Consider the following 14,169-nt stretch of genomic DNA (forward strand, 5'->3'; position numbering starts at 1 on the left):
TTGATTTGAGACACCTGTCTGTGCTCCGAGCTGTTCTGATTTGGTCGCTTTTCAGATTCCAGTGAATGATACACACAGGTTTTGATGTCTCCACCCCACCCTAATTGTTCCTGCTGCTAACATCAGTTATATTATCTTACCGGTCAAGGCGGTTTGCAGTTACAGAATGCAGGGGCTGGTCCACGGACTGAACCTGACACCCAGAAGCATTGTCACTCAAGGTAAGTCACACCTCTTTATTGTACGGGAAAGATGGGAAAAGGCTGAAGGCCTCTCAGCTTTCTCCAGCTGGAGGACCGCTGCAGGCTCTTGAGATGTAAGTGCAGTGACACCAGAGATGGGACTCATTGACTCATAATGGAGTTGTTCAGACTGAGTGTGAGTGAGTGATCACCTGAGTGTTTACATCTGTTTGAGAGTAAAGGGTCATATCGATATCACTGTTGATCACAACCAAAAGCATCAAGTCCGAGAACTGACAGGTGGATTTTAATGCAAAAATATATTTATTTTTTCCATCATTGATGATTAAGAAACACAATTATTGTAATTAAAAATAAAAGTTTGTCTAAAACACTGACAGAAATCACTAATTTACATGTAAATCTGGTCAGTTGGACATAACTCATTAAAATTATTAACCATATGACAGGGGGGTTTAAACTGAGGAAAATTTAGAATAAAAAGAAAAGTATGTTAAAAAAAACATTAAGGTTAATGTCAAATTTAATTTGTAAAACGGATAGTTCCGGCCTTTGATTCTGATTGGTTGAGCCGCGTTCTAAGCCACTGTAAAATTCCTGAAAACATACAGCTGACATGTGTATGTTGCTCCAATGTGTATGTTGCTCCATCTGTCTCAGCAACCACTCTTAGCAACATAAACATATGTTTGATCTCTATTTATTTTGTTAATTGAAGCTTTATTTATGCATTATGTAGAAGAGTATCGTGAGAGATATCGAGTGACCGAGTGTATTACCTGCATTCCGATTTAACATTTTCCTTCAGGTCAGTCCTATGTTCATAATAAAAAAAAAATCTGTTGGAATGTCCGCTGCGATCTTGTCCTTTTAACATTTAATGGGATTTCCTGTGCTGACAGCGCTAGTCAAAGCATTTTGAGTCATTTGTGTCTTGTTCTGTGTTCACAACAAGTTTCAATATAAAAGTCTTTGCAACTGAGTGACTCACTCATAAAGACAATTACTGCCGCCATCTAATGGCATAATAAATGTAACTTTTGTTGCCGTTCACAGTCAGAGACTAATTTTTAACATGACAAACATGTTGAAAAACCAGCATATGCTGGTTAGGTATGTTTTGAAGCATGGAAGCTGGTTTAAGCTGGTTTAAGCTGGTCCTGAGCTGGAGCTAGTTGCCTAGGACCAGAACTTGAACTGCTTAAACCAGCTTATAGCCAGCTAAGGACAAGCATAAACCAGCTTAAACCAGCTTCCATGCTTCAAAACATACTGTACCTAACCAGCGTATGCTGTTTTTTTCAACAGGGTATCTAAATGTTTTCAGACAATATTTTAATAATTTGCCTTGGCTTTAATATAGTCACAATATAAATGGCACTAATATAATTTAGGAAACAACATATAATATTATTAATTTAAACATTTATACTATGTGAATTTTTTTCACATATTTGGGGAACCTTGACATAAAAACCCTGAACCTGAACCACTGTCTAGACACCCCTAGTGGCAGCCTTATTTTTTATTTCCTCTCAGTGCTATTTCATATTTTGGAGTATTTTTAATGAGCAACTAGTTTGGAAAAGATGGCAAGCATCTGGATATTCCAAGCTAAACTTTCATTGCGAGGCTCTTTTACCCTCAGCAGTCCTGTTTTACATATTTGACTTTTCTGACATAGGTCAAGACTTTGAAAAGAGAGAAACTAAAGTGGGTTAATTTAACTTGGCAACAGGTTAAATCAAGCTATTCAATAACAGCCAACTTCACGTTGGTGAGCAGGGCCAGCCAGCAGTGTCATGGAATGTTTTTAAGTGGCCAGCTTTGATGTCTGGTGTGCGGGAGAGACTGCGCCCTCTATGTGCCCTAACATTTGTGCTTCTAACTCCTTTCGCTCCGAGGCCTCTGTGATAGTCATCGTATGAAAGGGAGAGCGATAAATACAAAGAGAAAGGAATAGAGAGCGAGAAGGAAAGAGAAAGGACTGTAGAGCATTGTAATTAGTTGCACCTGTTTCCTTTAACGCGGCTCCGGTTTCTCTGTACAAACGCATGTAGATTAGGCATCAAAGTGCCTCTCTTCAATGCCCCCTTTGTTGGCAGTTGTCAGGGAAGCAGCCTCCAGAAATGTGTGACCCGAGCAAAACTCTGGAACTCAAGCACAGAGAACCCACAGCCATGTGTCCTCTCCACAGCATGAGAGCGAGCTTCTGCTGGGTCACTGTTAGACTTCGCTCAGTTCTGTAATGACATGTGGATACAGTCCTGCTTTGTTGTGGATCCGAGTGAGCAAAATCTTAATAAGTTGTCCTGCAGGGCCGTAACTTGCTAGTAAAGGTTACTTACTGGATAATAAAGTAAATCAAATTTATCTCGGAATGATATTTTATGGGATGGTATAACCTAGTAGCCTATATTTTCATCACTATTTGCCTCACATGGCGTATTTATACCACACAGGGCATATTGCAGCATTTGCACAATTTACACATTTATATACGTTCATATATTTTTCTCTTTAATTGCTCCATTTACCTCTAAGTTCTAATTTATCTGGAACTTGCAGAAAGAATATATCATTGCCAGCAATTACTGTTTCATACTGTATTGTTGGGCATTTGATAAATAAACTTTGGATGTGTCCCAATTCATATAGGCTACTATCCATCTTCTATTATCCAAGATTATAATTAGTGGGTATCCAATTATACATGTAGTATGTTGAAAATAGTAAGCCAAAGGTGTCCAAATGGTATACAGTGCATCATGGTTTAGATTAGAAGAGCAGTTTGAAATGCTTCTGCTTCAAAAGTGGCAGAAGAAAAAAAAATAGATATATTCTTGCAGTATCTCTATCTATCTATCTATCTATCTATACACACACACATTAGTATAGTATAGTGCGGTATAGCTAGGATTAAACATTCAGAAATTATCACCTTATTCTTTTCATTTTTACTCTTCATCAACCACTGTTAGAGCTTTGGACTCTTTAAAAGCATGGGGTTCAAAACTAATTGTCATTTCTCATGTGTTATTTATACAGTTAATTATTTCTTAAAATTTGTTAATAATGATTAGACTATAAACACTTCAGTGCCTTTTGAAGGCATCATTTTAGGTACTTTTGCATGCAGGGATTGTGTGTGGGAGAGTCTGGTGCTCAGTCAATACTACAGTCACATAAATTATTTAATGAATAATGTATATATAGATTTTTATTCTACTCTTCAATCCAAATATATATATATATATATATATATATATATATATATATATATATATATATATATATATATATATATATATAGTAAGCTAAAGGTGTCCAGATGGTATACAGTGTATCATGGTTTAGATTAGAAGAGCAGTTTAAGATGCTTCTGCTTCAAAAGTGGCAGAAGAAAAAAAAAATTAATTTTAAAAAGTTTTTAGAAACACCATACCCCTTGACTGCACCTTCAACAAACAAGTGTGCCGTTTCGCTGTAGAAATATTACATATTCGACAAGGAAGCAGTGACACCTAGCGGCTGATGAACGTAAGTACTAGAGCAGCCCGTTATTAATTTTCCATTATTTTAATTTTTCAAGTGAAATAGTATGAGGAATTAGAGATTCAGAGTTTCATACGTTCTTCAGACCTTGTCTTAATGGATACAGTCTACAGTTTATGTGGTAAAAACATCATACTTGGCTTATGCATGTGGAAGTTTCATCGTATTTCTCATAATTTGTGTGGGTCTTGACTGCTGATTTTGTTCTAACATGCGCGGTGCAAACAAATCACGCTATTGTTCTTCAGGAACGAATGTGTGCTCATCATAAGCACACACTCTTAACTTAGTAATTGCTTTCACATATGAAACCATTTGCTAATTTTCAAGTAGGCTAACTATCAAAATCATGGGAGATGTTCGACTTTTCGTTGAGGATTTTGAAATTGTATATTGTCTTGTGAAGGTCATCATCACAGAAGTTACAAAAGCAGGAAAATATTTTGAGGGAGCTAATATTTTCCCTCGGTCAGCATGAGGTTTTTGTGGAACTGAATAGTAGCAAAGAGGAATAATTTGAGTGATTCAAAGCAGCTACATAAAGTGATGCAAAAGAGGGGCTCAGGGCTAGTGAAACCAATTTGCATGGAGGTTATTTACCTCTAACCGAGGCAGACTGGAAAAATGCAGTGTGTCCAGCAGAGATTGTAATGGCCGACAGCAAGTAAAATAGTGAGTGTTTGTCTGTGTTCTAAGTTCCTGTTTTTCCCCTCTACTACACTGGTCTGTAAGCTACAGAGGTTACAGATTCAATTCACTCTTTAGCATCCCTTGATACACAGCATGCAATGAAATATGTAAGGGAGAGCAACAGGTCTTTAGCCTACTTTAAATAAACTGGTTTGATTTGATGCTTTACCACTATTCGGCCCAGAAGCTTTCACCAACTCATTAAAACTCATTATATATCACTATTCCTCATATAATATTGTGTAAATAAATGAAATGTCTAGCTTGTCTGGGAGTTTTTACATTTTTTTCTGTATTAAAGCCAAGGCAAATTATTAAAATATTGTCTGAAAACATTTAGATACCATGTTGAAAAAAACAGCATATGCTGGTTAGTTGTTTTGAAGCATGGAAGCTGGTTTAAGCTGGTTTATGCTTGTCCTGGCTATGAGCTGATTTAAACTGTGATTTAAACAAGTTCTGGTCCTAAGCAACTAGCTCCAGCTCAGGACCAGCTTAAACTAGCTCATGACTAGCTAAGGACCAGCATAAACCAGCTTAAACCAGCTAAGGAGTCGGACCAGCATAAACCAGCTCAAACCAGTTAAGGACCATCAAAAACCAGCTCAAACCAGCTTTTCTTTTTTTTTTCAAATAACACGCTCGCTCCAATGTTTATCATACTGTTTCCGAGATGACAGGAACTAGCCTGCATTCCTGATTTTGTAGCACCCCAGAGGAAAAAGAAATCTAAATATAACTTTAAAGTTTTAATAATCATTTTACCATAGTGAATGTTATCGAGTGTAGCCTACTCATTCAATCCCATAATGTGCCTAAATAATGAGTGTACAACCGATGTAGACTCAACAGCTAAAGAATAATCAAAAGGGGCTTTCGCACCAGAGGCACGTTTTCATAGTTCCTATAACTATTGGCTGAAGTACTCGGATTTTAGGAACAATTTTAGTTCTAGGAACTCCTTTTTGGGAGAACTAAATTAGCTTCTACTTCAGAGTAGGGTCTAAACCAGCTTTATAAGAGCTATCAGTGATGTAAGTGTACGTTGATTGGTCAAACGCTTGTCAAACACCGGCACCCAGCATTTTTAAAAAGCTGTGTAAACATTTACTTCAAAAACATGGAAAACAGTGATAAGGGCATTTACCTGTTGTCTGTAGGGTTGTGTTCTTTTCTCCACCTCGATGATATGTAATACTGAAAGCAGTCATAGGAGATTTAGTCTCTTAGCCCCACTTTTTGCTCTTTCAGTTGTGTAAATTATGTGTTTACATTCCATCTCCGTTATCACAAAACCCACGACACACAACAAACACAGCTCCGATCATGGCATCCTCCATCCTCCGTTTTTTAGTGTTTGTGAACACGCTTAAAGACGCCACTTGTGCTAAAGCCCCAATAATGCACTGTGAGTGTTGTGCCAAATGAATTCCCACGTCCTGCCAGAAGATGAAACCCGCAGCTTAATCATCCACCTAGCTATTTTCCAAACCACTGGTCCAACGTGGGTAAAAGCAGCGGCCGACTGCTGCATACAAGTATAATAAAAACAGCAACGTAAAATGTCAAAGGCTCTCTTCCCCACCCTGCTTCATGCCACAGTAACTAGGGTCATCCTTAGGGGAGTGCAATCACACCATGTCCCACAAAATGTACATACTGTGCCTTTAAGTACATTATTTATTATAACAAATGCCTGCAGAAGGGAACCAACGGCCTGGTGATTGTTGTTGTTACACATTACAGAATGATCAAATCCTTGTTTAATATTGGCCAAATTCAAATGTCCACTTAATCTTTAATATTTGGCCATTTACGATAAAAATGCTACAGCCACTGTCATTTATTGAAGAGGAACATGTGTACATAAAATCATGCAAAATCAGAAAGGGCCGATGGTGGAAAAGAGTCTTATGACTACTGACAGCTCGTCAGAGGAGGCAAGGAAAGCACAGCACAGCCCAAAATTTTAGGGGAAAATGGGAGAAGGACAATTTAATGTTAATAAAATTCCCAGTTATTCATTTCATTTCATGTCTGTAACTGTAATTTCACCACTGTAATACCATAAAATATTACTGAAGTCGGAACCACCGCTGCTCTCCCCAAAACGTGCCAAATCTGCCGACTTTCAGCTCTGGATGCTTCCTCTGCACATGTACACACTGTGATACAAACAGTAACATTGACGCCAGATTTACTGTATCAATTTGAGCCCAAGTCCTCATCCTTGGTATGTAAAGTGGATTGCTTTTGCAGTGCAGAAAACAGTGTCTTCTCGAAATGTCGACAATATGAACCAAACTCTTCCAGGCCTCAGCTACAACTACAGTGTTTAAGGGTGGATAAAAGTAGACCAGAGGTGCCCAATCCTGTTCCTGGAGATCTTCCTTCCTGCAAAGATCTGCTCCAACCCTGATCAAAGACAACTGAACCAGCTAATTATGATCTTCAGTAGCACTTGATAATTGCAGACAGGTGTGTTTGATCAGGGTTGGATCTGATCTCTGCAGGTAGGTCAGATCGATCACCGTGATTTTGCCAAGTAAGACATGTTCCTGGATCAACATATTTTGTTGATCCTAGAACAACATTCCAGTCTGAAAATTTTGTCTTAACCCTATTTCTACCTCTAAACCTAATCCTACCCATAACTTATCCCTAAAATCAGAGGGGAAAGATAGGTGAATAACATTGATGTAGAAGCACCTAACCCTGGTTGCAAGCCTAAACTTGACATAAAAGGGAAAACTTGTCCCTCAAATCTGATTGGTTGATTGGAATGTTGTTCCAGGATCAATAAAGATGTTGATCCAGGAACATGTCTTAAGCCCTATTCGGACGGGATTAGTTTTACATGGGGAGGTGGAGTAATGCAATTTTACCTCAGGACGTCTGTAATATTAATTGGCCAATTCGCATGGGACAAGACATCTCAGTAAAACTAGCAGAAGTGGGAGGGGTAACTCGATTTACGCACCGCCGTCACCTCCCTGCTGTCATGTGGGTATACGTTGCTTCCTGATACCATGTGCGCAAACCTGGCACAAACGCATATAATCTAAATATATAAACAATATATAACAGTTAGGTCCGGTCAAATGACTTATTAATTAAATTCTGATTGGATTATGATGGTTATAGGCACTTAGCTAAAGATAAAAATAGTTTTGTGCCTCTGACAAGTGCTTCGATCTTCTTTTTGCTCTGAATGTTATGTGGAAAATACTTGAGGTTTGCAACAGACTTGTCCCACCACCTACAACACAAATGAATGTTTCTTCAAGTGCTTCCATGCTTGAAAAATGCGCAGAAAACTACTTTTAAACTGGAAATGACGGAATTTTACTGTACATATTTACAGCGGGTCTATTCGAACGGGATTAGTATTACCTGAGGTAATTTTTCCGGACCTTTTTACAGAAGGTAAAAGTCGCCGTAATTTTTACTGACATTGTCCGTAATGATTACTGAGATGGCACATTCGGACGGGACTAAAATCACCGAGAAGCTCTGGTAATAATTATTTTACCCCCACCTCCCCATGTAAAACTAATCCCGTCCGAATATGGCTTTACTTGGCAAAATCACGGTGACCTAGGTGGATCTCCAGGACCAGGACTGGGCACCCCAGAAGTAGACTGTAGGCTGGCATTAAGCAAATTTGTTACAAACATACATAGGTTCGACTTCAGACAGGGTGTAATGCTGTGTTCCAGACAGCTCGGAATTTGGATTTTCCTCATCTCGTTCTTGGAAAGTCTGGAAAGCCACTCAAAGTTGGACATTTGACCTGTGAACTCGGGGTACATCGATCAACCCCAACCTTAGCGAGATGCGTCATTTGATATCACTTCCGAGATGCCGGCAAGTCTTGCCTTCAGTGAGCATAAATCATGTGGTCGACATGTGAGGATGTCTGGTGCCTGGAACTTACTGAGGTATGAAGTTTGACATTTAATTTGGAATATTATTCCCACATCCAAACTCGTCTGGAACGCACCATAAGACTGGAATTATTAACGACTCATTCTTTCTTTTGGGAGACAACAACTCCATCGTGCACTTTGATCTTTGAAACTGCAGACCTTTTATATTCACAAACAGCTGTATAACACACTACATGAAAGGAAATGTTTTAAAAAAAGAATAATAGGGGCACTTTAATATGAAAATATTATCACTGAAAAATTATGAGTTTATTTTTTAAATAATACGTTATATCAATTAAAATTCTAGATGGAGAATAAAGACAAAATGCTACATTATGCACCCTTATGATGACAAAAAAATGATTGGATTTAAATAATGTTTAAATGAACAACTTCATCATATATTCATTGTTAAACTCATAACACATGTATTCAAGGGATCCTATTAGCATCTGTTTTGTATAATGGCCCTCAAGAAAAAGAGATAAGAAGACCAAAGGAAAAATCCAAATACCATTTTAGCAAGATCTGCTGCAGGCCTTTAACCTGTGACTATACCGCTTTGCACAGGTTCACTGACAGCACTGACAACAATAAGGAGTCACAAAAGAAGAGGGAGCAGAGAGGTAAATAATTTACTCCATTATCTGCACTGCAAAGCTCATCAGTAAGCCTGAACAATAGGCAAGATTGAAATGCTGATTGCATCTCTCTTTGCCTGCTAGGTTCTTTACCTCCCTGAATTCTGCATTAAAGAGAAAGAGGGGCACTGAGAAAGGACTCTAGAATATTTTTCAATGTCAAACAGCCATAATATACAGTATCAATCTAATTAAGAGTCAAAGGTCACATCCAGCGTCAGACTTCAGGCTGTTTCCACAGTAATGGAAGGAGATGGTTATGGGCAGTTTTTCTAAAGGACAATATGATTGTCTTTTTCATGTTTTTGTAGAAATGACCTAGACTCTAAAGAGCAATTAGATAAAAACAAATGGGTAAGACCAAAGCCTTAATCATAAAGATTATGATGTTTATATTGAAATGTCTCTATGTGGTTTATTTCGATTTCTTTCCTAGTGAGCAATCTGATTTTTCCAGTACCTGTGTCTTTCGACTTGTATAGTAAAGTCAAACCACGTCCTACATTTTTAGCTTTTCCTAATTATCTTTCCACATCATGGGAAAAACTCCCTTAATTACTATTTTTAGCTTGTATAGTCAAGGAAGCCTGAACGCCCCCAGATCGGAAATAATGTGCTAGTTTCCTTGGCTCTCCGTTGACTTTGAACTTCATTTTACCCCCCCCCCACCTTCCGATTTAGATCACCATGTTTCCATCAGATGAAGGCGTTTTCATAGCAAGCATAATAATTCCCTTTAGCCAAGTGCTCAGAGGTCCTGCCTTCTGTCCTGAAGAGTAGGGGGTCAGTGTCTCTCCTCCTCTCTGCTCTGTTTGTTTTATGGAGCACCGATTTCAAAACACCATGGCCAGTTTTACCCCACAGCTCAGCAATCTCCTCTGATCTACCCAGAAAAAAAGAAAAACAGCCATTTTGTCAAAGGTCCAGAGGGTTATGGTTGTCAAACCCAGCCAGCCTTCATTAGTTGAATGAGGTCATTATTTTGACTCTGATTTAGAGGTTATTTCAGCACAGAGACTCACAGTACTAGTCTAATGGTGGTGAGCTTTACTTTTCAACCTTAAGTAGGCCTGCTCATATCCTTCAAACATAAAGAAAGCTTTCAGCCTATTATTAAAAATACGTCCAATCATGTAACGCTCATCTGTAATTTTACAAACAGGGAAGTTAAATATGCCAGTCTATTTGGACCTGTAAATTGCTCATTTTTGTAAAAGCTTCTTGAAGACATCGTGACCTAAAAGTCTTCTCAGAAATGCTAAACTTATTCTCTGAAAAGGTGCATCACTAGCCCACCATTTGCACACAGTGACTTAAACCATAGTGTCATTTATGCAAGTGAACAGAGAGAGAGGGGCGCAAATTGCCAGGGCTAAAGTAAAGAGCTTTATTTATAGCTGCCACCAAAGCTGAAAGCCAGTGCAGCTCTAATAGCGCAATCTGTATTCTTAATGGTAATGCCCCATTCGTTTGGACCATTTGGCTCTGTACAGGTGCATTAATGGGGCTTGTTGAACAGTTCCAGCTGAGCTGATTCGAGGAGAAAGACGGATCAGTGAGCGCAATACCCCCTCTTGTGGAAGAAGGAAGAATTACTAGAAGGACTGATGGACACTGTATAATAATTACAAGTATAATTTGGATTTAATACAATATAATTTACACTGGATGAAAGAAAGAAAGAAAGAATAGATTATGGGCTCTGAAATCTATCTATCTATCTATCTATCTATCTATCTATCTATCTATCTATCTATCTATCTATCTATCTATCTATCTATCTATCTATCTATCTATCTATCTTTCTTTCTTTCTATCACACAATTTCAATATAATACATATCTGGATCATATAACTTTTCCAGTTAGATTTATTATTATTTTTTTTTAATTTATGGTGATTACTGCAATTATGGTAAGAATTTACTCATTCTATTAAACAAATAACATGTTTTATATGTTAATAAAATTGCATTGCGCCATTTCAAATAAAAAAATTTATATTTTAATGTGTTTAATGCTCAGAAGGGTGGTACAGTAACACATAAGTGCTTATTAGGAAGACAATTTAATGTTGATTTTATTCACTTTTCAGTTGTTTGCTATGTAAAGTAATGATAATAGAGTTGATATTTTTCAAGATTGTTCCCTTATGATGAATTAAAGAGTAAATAAAAGAATTAAAGATGTGACAAAGAGCTTGATAACTTGACCTTGAAGAATTTGCTTCACACCACAGAAGAGAAGACTCAGAGAATGCAGTTCAAAGGGTTTTATTGCCAGGAATTCAGAATCAGCAACTGGTAAGACACTTAGCATGAATGGAATTCTTGTACAGGTGATTTGAAGGTTAAGAGAGCCACAGGAGAAGAAGAGATAAACACAGTCCAAGAAGGAGAGTAGTCGGGTAGCAATGCAATATCATTGACCAGGCCAGACAGTGAGTGTTAGTGGACTGCTGGTTTATATGGAGTCCATGATAAGTGCTTGCAGATGTGTGTGATTAGAATTCTGGTGATTGAGATCATGTGGGTGGAGTGATGGGATCTGGTGTTGTGATGTTGGCTGGCTCTGTGACAGTAACCCCTCCTCAAGGATCTGCTCCCGAAGACCTCAGAGGATGCTGGCATGGATGACCTCGGCCCCTGGGTGCTGGACGATTCGGGTGGTTCTGATGGAACTCTGTGAGCAAGGAGGGATCCAGAATGTCATCACAAGATAGCCAAGAGCGTTCCTCTGGTCCATACCCCTCCCTCGTTCCTCTGGTCCGTACTCAAGGTGGCCACATCGTCTACGGAAGTCCAGGATGATGTTCACCTTGTAGATGGACCCTTCTTTGGATTCCACTAGATCAACACCAGATCCTGTGGAGGGTGGAACCAGAGGGTTAGTCTAAGGTTTGAGGAGTGATACGTGGAATGTGGGTGATATACGGTACTGTGCTGGTAGGTTGAGATGGTAAGTGACTTCATTGATTTGACGCTGGATGGGCTTGGTGATGACACAATTAGGGGTCATACCTGGCCACCAATAGCATTGACAGAAGAGCAAGAGGGTTTGTTGGTACCGGATCGATAAGTTACCTTGAAGTTGTACTGTGAAAATAGAGCCCATCGTGCTTGTCTGAGGTTGAGTCGGCGAGCTTCACGAAGACATTCCAGATTTCGGTGGTCTGTTATCACTTCGAATGGATGTTCAGCTCCCTCCAGCCAGTGTCTCCATTCTTCGAGAGCTAATTAAATGGCCAACAGTTCACGATTGCCAATATCATAATTCTGCTCCACTGGGGACAGTTTCTTGGAGAAAAAGGCACATGGATAGAGTTTAGGCAAATTCCCCTGCCGTTGGGATAGCACTCTCATGGTTGAAGCATCCGTTTTGACAATGAAGCATAGTTCGGGATCAGGATGGACTAAGATTGGGGCAGTGCATAAGGCATCCCTGAGATGTTGGAAGGCTCCTGTAGCAGATGGATCCCAGGATAGAGACTTAGGCCAGTTCTTGAGCAGTGATGTGAGAGGAGAGGCAATCTTGCTGTAATTGGCACTGAATCAACGATAGAAGTTTGCAAAGCCAAGGAATCTTTGAAGTTCTTTCCCTGGTCCATTTTCAATACCTTTTTCGTTGATGACATATCCCAGGAATGAGATGGTGGACTTATGGAACTCACATTTTTCCAATTTGAGGTATAGATGGTACTCTCTGTTTTTGCAAAACGTGCTGGCAGTGGTCGGCCATGGTCCAGGAGTAGATTAAAATGTTGTCAATATACACAATGACAAATCAATGGAGGCACTCCTGGAGCACCTCATTCCTGAAGTCCTGAAATACGGAGGGTGAATTGGACAGGCCATATGGCATAACCAGATATTCATAGTGGCCCGCAGGAATGATGAATGCTGTCTTCCATTCATCACCCTCACATATCCGGATGAGGTTGTAGGCACTTCACAGGTCTAACTTGGAGAAAATGCGAGCGCCTCGCATGTGTTCCAGGGCTGTTGGGACCAAGGGAAGAAGATAGATACTTCATTGTCTAGAAGTACAAATCTCGACAATCAAAACATGCCTCCATCCTTTTTGGCTACAAAGAAGCAGCTGGATGCAGCAGGGGAAGTCGATGGGTGGATGAAGCCCTGAGTGAGTGTTTCCTTGATATATGCCATTTTGCTCCAGGATAATCAAAGGATAGATCCTTCCTTTAGGTAGAACCATCACAGGCAGCAGTTCAATAGCACAGTCCCATGGCTGGAGTGGTGGAAGTTTTGTGGCAAGCTGCTTGTTAAAGACATCATGGAATGCCTGATATTTGTGGGGAATTTCAACTTCCTGCTGGGATTCTGGGCTCTCGATGGATGTAGAGTTCACAGTGATGGATGTTTGGGTCCGTGGAGAGATAACTAGAGCTGGCACATTATGAAGGCAGGTCTGAAAAAAACGGTCCCCATTGGCCCAGGAGATGATGGGTTGATGTTGTTCCATCCACGGGCATCCCAGGATGACTTCTGCTGTAGAACCCTCCACCACCATGAACACGTTTTTTTTCAATATGGAGACATCCTATTTGTGGAGTGATGGTCAGAGTGCAATGGGTAATGATACCTCTGCCCAGCGTTGTATTGAGTGTAATCTTGGTACGATTCAGAGGAGAAATTTAAGAATTAATGGTTACGGTACTCACCGCTGAGCGAGGGGGTCATACTGGACACTCTGACATGAGATGGCCATCAGCTCCACAATAGAGATATAGAGGTATATTAATACGCCTTTGGCGTTCCATACGAGTGAGGTGATATGAATCCACTTGCATGGGTTTGTGAACTGGTGCTGGAGGGGAAGCAGCTGATGTTGTGCGGGATGCAGTGGTTCAGCATTCAGTTCAACTGCAGTGAGACGCTGAGCGGTCCGTACGGATTGGGAAGTGAAACTCTCCAGTCCAAAGCTATCATTGTAGATGGCCATTTGAGCACGAATGGATGGCGATAACCCTTGACGATAAGCAAAGCCGTTTCATTCCATCCGCACACTTCAGCGAGGGTCCTAAATCGCAGGGCATAATCAGCTACAGTGGAGCATCCTTGACAGAGGTTGTTCACTGGTCTGGTCTGGTCACACCACAGAAGAGGAGACTCATGGAATATAGTTCACC

Source organism: Megalobrama amblycephala, linkage group LG8 (assembly GCF_018812025.1).
Source record: "Megalobrama amblycephala isolate DHTTF-2021 linkage group LG8, ASM1881202v1, whole genome shotgun sequence".
Lineage (NCBI taxonomy): Eukaryota > Metazoa > Chordata > Actinopteri > Cypriniformes > Xenocyprididae > Megalobrama > Megalobrama amblycephala.